We start from the raw sequence: 7,694 nt of genomic DNA on the forward strand, positions 1-7,694 counted from the left end.
TAAATCTACACAGAGAAAACGAAAGCATGTCCTTTTCCTCCACCATCCCCTAGAAGAGGGTGCCTTCAACTAATAGGAAGAGACTGCAGGACAGCTCTCTGCTGGTGCCAGCAAGGCTTTAGTCCAGGGACGAGGAAGCCAAGATGGAAGCCTCAGTCAGTGGAGATGTAGCGTCTTCCTCCATCTTCACCTCTGGGCCTGGCAAAGTTCCAGGAAAGTCCAGCATATGCATGTTCAATTCAGAATCACATGCCCTGGTAGGATTTTCTAGCCCTTTCTTTCCTTAAGGGCATCCACTGTGTTCCTGGAGGGCTGAGAGGGACTGGTGTTTCTTAAGATGCTGACCCCCTCCGGGAGGTTGGGACCAGTGGAAGGCACGGGGTCCCTGATTTTGTCTTCAGTCTGCCATTTGGGTTGGACAGGCAGGAGGTCTCAGCCTAGTTCAGGGTTCCTTAAATTATCATCGGAATTAGTGTGGGAGGAGCAGGGATGGCCACACTGTGCTTCTTCTCTAGTTAAGGGCAGAAATGGAGCTCATGATGCTGGTAGCAACAGCATAACGTTAGTGACATGTGTTGACACCTACAGGTGCTGGCTCCCACATCATCCTTGCAGCAGCCCTGAGGTCGGGCCTGGTACCATTCTCGTATTATGGGTGAGAAAACTGAGTCTTAGAACACTTACGTGATTTGCCCAAGATCACGCAGGTGGTTCCTGGGACCCCAAAGTCAAACTGCTCCACCACTACTTTTATTGTCTTAATTTCATTCACTCCATCACCCTCGGGACTACGTATAGTGCCTGGGACGAAGTGGGTGCGTAATTAAAGGACAGCGCGAGAGGTGAGAACAGGGGCTCCAGCCTTACCGCCTGGGTTTTGATCCTCTCGAAACCTGATGATGCCTCAGTTTCATCATCCATAAAACAGAGACGGTACATGTCCCTCATCCAGAGAGTTGCAAAACTTAAATGAAGGTTGCCTTACACACAACAGTTGCTCAATAAGTTTTAGCTCCGATGAGCCTTAAAAACAGTTAAGAGGTTGAATCTTGGCTCCCAAACCTTATGAGTCATAAGACCTTTAATAAGTTGTTTAAACTCCCAGTGCCTCTGGTTCCTGCCCTGTGAAATGGGGATGACATTGGAACACACTTCACAGGGCTGCAGTGAGGATGAAATAATGTCCTTGTAGCCCTTAGAAGAAGTGCCTGCCTCTGAGCTGTCACAATTTGATTTAATGAAGATTGTGGGGGCAGTTCATGCAGAGGGTGCTACTTGTTGCTGGTCCTCCTATCTTTGGGAGGGGCCTTACTCATTGTCTGGGGAGAGAAGAAGGGGACCGCGTGCCAGGCACCCAGAGTGACCAGTGGCATCAGATATGGCAGAAGCATATCACTGGCACACCCAAAATAGCCATCACACAACAAACAGTCTAATCCGGCATGACCAGAAGACCATCCGATGGGTAAAGAACAGGGTCTCCGAGTTACACGGTCTCAGCTCAGACAGCAGCCATCTCCTAGGATGGATGTGATCATTGAAAGAATGCTATGTATCGAAGACACAGGCCAGTGCCAGGCGCAGAATGAGTGGCCAAGGGATCCACGTGGCAGGGATTTTCATCAGTTTTGATTTCACTATATCCTCGTCTAAAATAATGCTGTGTTAGTTTCCTGTGGCTTCTGTAACAAATCATCCCAAACTTGGTGGTGTAAAACAACACAGATCTATTTTTACAGTTCTAGGGGTCACAAGTCTAAAAGGAGTTTCATGGGAGTAAGTTCGAGGTGTCCGAGGGCAGCTTCCTTCTGAAGTCTCCAGGCAAGAGTGCCTTTTCCAGCTTCCTTGGCTTGTGGTCCTGCCTCCCATCACTTTTTTCTCTCTGCTGTCTTCCTCACCTCACTTTTTCCCTTCTATAAAGTCAAATCTCCCTCTACCTCCCTTGTATAAGGACCCCCATGATTGCATTTAGGGCCCACTGGATAATCCAGGACCATCTCCCTGTTTTAAAATCCTTAACTTCCTGACATCCAAAAAGTCCCTTTTGCCATATAGCTGACAGACACAGACAGGTTCCAGGGGTTAGGACCTGGGTGTCTGCAGGGGCCTTTATTCAGCCTACCGCAAGCAACTAGCTCTTAATGCGCTCAGTGAATATTTGGTGAGTGAATGCGTGAATGTTAGCCACTCACTGTTTTCACTGGCATCGTCTGGGCTTCAAGATGTGTGTGGTCTCCTCACCTTCAAGTTTTCTCAAATGTCACCTTCAATACACATTTCCTGTATGTAGTTGAACATTGCAAATTGATTTCTCTATCATCCCCACACACCCAATCCCTTTATCCTACTTAATTTCTTTTTCCCTGTAGCACTTTTTGTATTCTAGAATGCTATAAAATTAACTTATTTATTATGCGTATTGTAACAAATCATCCCAAACTTGGGATGTTGCAGGAAGCCCTGGGCACCTCCACCATGCCCCCTCATAGAGGACTCAAGGCCATCGCTCAAGTCCTCTACAGCAACCATTCTGAACCTGATCCACTGCAGAAATCGCAAACTCATTTCCTCCAGCAGACCAGCTCTCACTAGAATGTAAGCTCAGAGGTTACATTCAGGGCAAGGATTTTTTTTTTCTGTTCTTGTCTCAGATGTTTCCTGGGTGTTTAGAACAGGGCTTGGCATGTAGTGGGCGCTTGATAAATGAGTGCTGAATGAACACACACTCTTAACGCCTTACCAAGTTTCCCTCAGCTGCAGGTCGAGTTCTTATCTCTCGTGCTCGATCTTGACTTTCTCGACAAGGAAGGCACTGGGCTGTGGTGCAGCCCATCAATTCTAGGTAACCTACGTATTATCCCTGTTCTCCACTCCCTTCCATCAACACTGGCAATTCCGATTTCTAAAACTCAGATAACCTCAATTCTCATCTCCACCAAGACTTGTGAAAGTCTGGAAGGGAAATGGATGGGTTGACTTTGGCCATTTTTGAAGGATAAACTTTCTGGAATCTGGATGATTGCAGAGTTGGGAGGGCGAGCTGTCCCTGGCTGACACTGCCAGGGTTTGTTGTGTTGGATTAGACTGTTTCTACTGGTCTGCTGGAGGAAATGAGTCTGCGTTTCTGCAGTGGGTCAGGTTCAGAATGGTTGCTGTAGAGGACTTGAGCGATGGCCTTGAGTCCTCTATGAGGGGGCATGGTGGAGGGGCTTCAGGGTGCCCAGGGCTTCCTGCAATTGTATGTGGGGTTTTGTACATCTGTATGTCCATAAGGAGAGTGGAGTCCATCGCTTGAACCAGCTTCTCACCAGGGAAAGTGAAGGACTTGTGTGCTGCCCCAGCCACGCGGGTTCTATGGCTCTGTCTCCAAACATGTGGGTCAGGTTAACAGGCCCTACATGGCTCAGCAAAGAAAGACTGCAGCTTGAAAGGCAGGCCCCCTTTTCCCCACCCCACCCCCTAACAAGTCTCCAGGATCCTGTGTAAAAGATACTGAACCAGGCACCCGTTCAAATCTCAAGATGACCAGTCCCGATTCTTGCAAGACTCTGGGCATTTCTTGAGGCGTCAGCTTTTCTCATAGGTAGAACTGGGATGACTCTTCTTTCTTTGATTTTTGTGTAATTATGAAAGTGCTTCAAGAGTACAAAATGCTACAGAATTGCCAAGTATTCATGTCAAAGGGAACCTGTGCCTTTTTAGCTGTGGCAAGACTGGCCTGTTCTCTACTCCATCCATCCACCCATCCCACACCTGTATTCTCATAATGAGCATAAAAGCTACTGTGCATGTGACAAAAGCTTTACATAAAACACTAATCCTCATAAAAATCATGAGAACTGAGGTTCAGAGAGCTCAGACCACTTGCTCAAAATCACACAGCTACAAAGTAATGGAGCAGAGCCTGAATGAAAACCCAGTTCTGTCTAATCCCGTGGCACTGTTCAACTTCACGCCCACCATAACATTCCTAAAGAAAGTGGGGGCACAGGTCTACCAAATAAAGCACCTTGAAACCTGTGGTTTCACCAAAATGCATATACATGTTAGGGTGTACTCCACAATATTTCCCTGCTTGCTTTAATAGCAGAGAACTTCCCATCAATCTTTAGGTACAAGTGATGCTTTGGGTGTGTATGTTGGGGGGGACCCCAGTGTAGTGTGTTAGGCACTCAGTCATGTCTGATTCTTTGCAACCCCATGGACTATAGCCCACCAGGCTCCTCTGTCCATGGGATTCTCCAGGCAAAAATACTAGAGTGGGTTGCCATTCCCTTCTCTAGGGGATCTTCCTGACCCAGGGATCAAACCTAGGTCTCCTGCATTGCAGTCAGGTTCTTTACTGGCTGAGCCGGGGAATCACTATTACAAACACGATTTTCCATATCAGATGCACATTATTTATGTTTGAATCTTATCTCCTGCATTGACTAGAAGCTCCTGGAGGGTAATCCCTGAATCTGATTCCTCCTTTCTCCTTTCCAAGGCTTAACCCAGTCTCCAGCATGAAATAAGCAGACAGATAATGGTGACCCCATTCAGCAAATACTGAATTCCTGCCTAACCCAGTCAGGTGCCGTGGGAGATACAGACAAATATGAGGTGGTTCCTGCTCTCATGATATTTACAATTGAACTGGAGAGGCCAAGCTTCCAGAATTTGCTTGAAAAGGATCTTTCCAAGCCTCTTGGGACAGCAGTTTAAAAGCTTGGTACATTTCCACAGTAATAGAGCAGTAGGCGAGATGGTAGGTAATTAAGACAGCAGACAAGAAGTTTCGTTAAATAGGACAAATTTTGTGAAAAGCAACAACCTGTTCCTCTGGAAAGGCGGCACTGTGTCAATTGAAGAGCACGCCTTCAAGCCCAAAGTACAAATTACTGATGTTGAAACTGCCGTTTCCCAAGAGGGAAAGTTGAAAACAGCCACCTGTTCTAGGAGCTGTCTGTTTTGCCAGAAGGGTCTCAGTCCCTGATTGCTTGACCTTTGAGGGTCATGTTCAGACCTTTGGCAACACAGATAAATCCAGTTCCTTTCTGACAAACTTGGGTAGAGTGGGGCTTATTAGATTCAGTTCTATTCATCAGATGGTTACCAAGGTCACTGTGTAGGTGCCGGGGACGTGGAGGGAAGGGCAGGATAATGAATGGCTGAAAACTTTGCAGTAAATCAGGGAGTGAAAATCCTGGCTCCTCCACCAATCAGCTGAGGGACACGGCTTTGTGAACCATGGCATGGAGATCCTAATATTTACCTTGCAGTTCTTGTAAAGATCTGTTGGGAAAATGTATGTAAAGCTCCCTGCACAGTGAATTGCACTAAGGACTCCACAAGTGGGTCCTAGGAGAAGTGGCAACTGTAGAAAGATGAAGGAAAAGACTACTTCTGATTTCAAGAAACACCCCGTCTAGTGAAAAAGACCAATATGTTAACAGATAAATGTCATTCGTGTGTTGGGTATGACTGTCTTGTTTTGTTTGCTCTTTTTTTAAAAAGTGACACTTTATAGAGTACTTAACTCTGTGTCAGACTCTGTGCTGGACAGTTGTACCTGGCTCATCTATTTGCTCAAAACCCTATATAGCAGGAACCACAATTTTTCCCAATGAGGTGTCAGAGTTTCAGACAGTTTAAGTAACACACTCGGGGTTACAGAGCTGGTAAGGGACAGAAGGAGTATTTGAACCCAGAAATCTGGCTCCAGGGACAGATTTCAAGGCACAAAGAGACAGGAAAAAAGCCAGGAGAGGCTTCACAGAGGAGGTGCAGGAGCAGTGAGCAGTTTTTCAGGCATCGAAGTGGTGGGAGAAGGAGTCCAGGCAGGAGGTAAGAGGTGGCAGGACCAACAGCTGGGTCTGTGGGGAGGGCCTGGGATAGAGGACGGTGAGGGTGAGGAGGGAGGGGTGGGCCAGATGGTGGGACGCCTCGCAAGCCAGGCACAGGGACTCGGGGGACCAGCAAAGGATGAGGAAGACAGCATCATGGCCTGTAGGGAATGGAATTTATGCCGATGTTCAAAGGGGAAATTACTCTGGGTGGTGTGTCTAAATAATTAGGCCGTATCATTATTTCCAGCTAAATTACTACTTTCTAAATATTGTTTATGTGCAAATCTAACCCTCTCTCCTACTAGCCTGTAAGTTCCTTAAATGTTGACTCTAACTGCTTTTGTTCTCCCACAAATACCTGGCATATGGTAGGTGCTTAAAAATTCTGTTAAATGGAGGAGTGATTAGAAGCATGAATGAGTGAGTTTCTGAAGAAGTGAATTTTAAGCTGAATTTAAGAAAAACGCATGGAGCTGATGTGGATCATAAACCTAAATGTGAAAGAGAAAATAAAACTGCTACAAGAGAGCACAGGAGAATGTCATCATGGTTTAAAGATTTTAAAACAGAACATGGGAATCACTAGCCATAAAAGAGAAAACTGATCAATTGAACTTCATTAAAATTAAGACTGTACATCAGAGACAAAGAGAGTGTAAAGACAAGCCACAGGGTGGGAGAAGACATTTGCATTCCCATATAGATAATAAAACTCCTGAAAATCGATGTGGAAATCAACTTTTTAAAAAATGAAACAAAAGTTAAACCAGCCCTTACAAAAGCTATATCCAAGTGAACCAAGAGCATATAAAAAGGTGCTTGACATCATTATTCATTAAGGAAATAGAAATTAAAACAACAAGATACCACTATATACCCACAGGAATGGGTGTAATTAAAAGACAGACACCACCAATTACCAAAGGATGCGGAGCAACTGGAACTCTCGTGCAAGACTGGTGGGAGTAAAATTTGGTACAGCCACTCTGGAAAACTGGCAGTTATCTGCTAAAGTTTAATACATGCCTTTCCTATGACCTGGCAACGGAGCTAGGGCGCATCCACAGAGAAAAACGTACATACGCCCACCCTAAGACTTGTTTGAGAATGTTCATGACAGCTTCATTGTAATAGCCCCACACTGCAAACAACTGAAGTGTCCACCAGCAGGGAAACAGACACATAAGTGGTGGCATATGCACACAGTGGTACAGCTGGTTAACTACAGCTGCAAGCCACAAACGGAAGGATTTCAAAGACATCGTCCTGAGTGGAATAAGCCAAATGCAAAGGTTCAAGAACAGGAAAAACAAATCAATTGTGATAGAAGTCAGAGCAGTGGTTTCCACTGGGAGGTTCTGATTAGAAACAGGTCTGAAGGAACCTTCTGGGTTACTGGAAGTGTTATCTTCATCCACCTGGTGAGGTCACAGAGGTATCCATATGAAACAATTCATCAGTCCATATGCTTTACATTATACCTCAATCAAGATGTGTTCCAAAGATAATAAATATATTAAAGTGTTAACTGGGTCAAACATTGCTCATTAAAGAGATCTAACATAGTTCAGAAAATAAAGAATGAATCTAAAGGTAAAAAAATAAAGGCATGGAGCGTGAAATACAAAGGAGTAGAATGGAGTGTTTAAAGAGTAAGAAGGGAAGATGGCAGATAGAGTCAGAAAATAATTAAGTTCACTATAGTCCAGCATTAACATCAGACAGAAACAAGAAATGAAGCTGTCAACCCGGATGGAGAGGATGAAGCTGGTGGGGCCTTGATTGTAGAAGTGATGAGGCTAGACTTTTGACTTGAAAATCAACTAAAAGGTAGTAATTCCTGAGCTGGGAAAGACGCCATTATAA

This window comes from Bubalus bubalis, chromosome 18 (assembly GCF_019923935.1).
Source record: "Bubalus bubalis isolate 160015118507 breed Murrah chromosome 18, NDDB_SH_1, whole genome shotgun sequence".
NCBI lineage: Eukaryota > Metazoa > Chordata > Mammalia > Artiodactyla > Bovidae > Bubalus > Bubalus bubalis.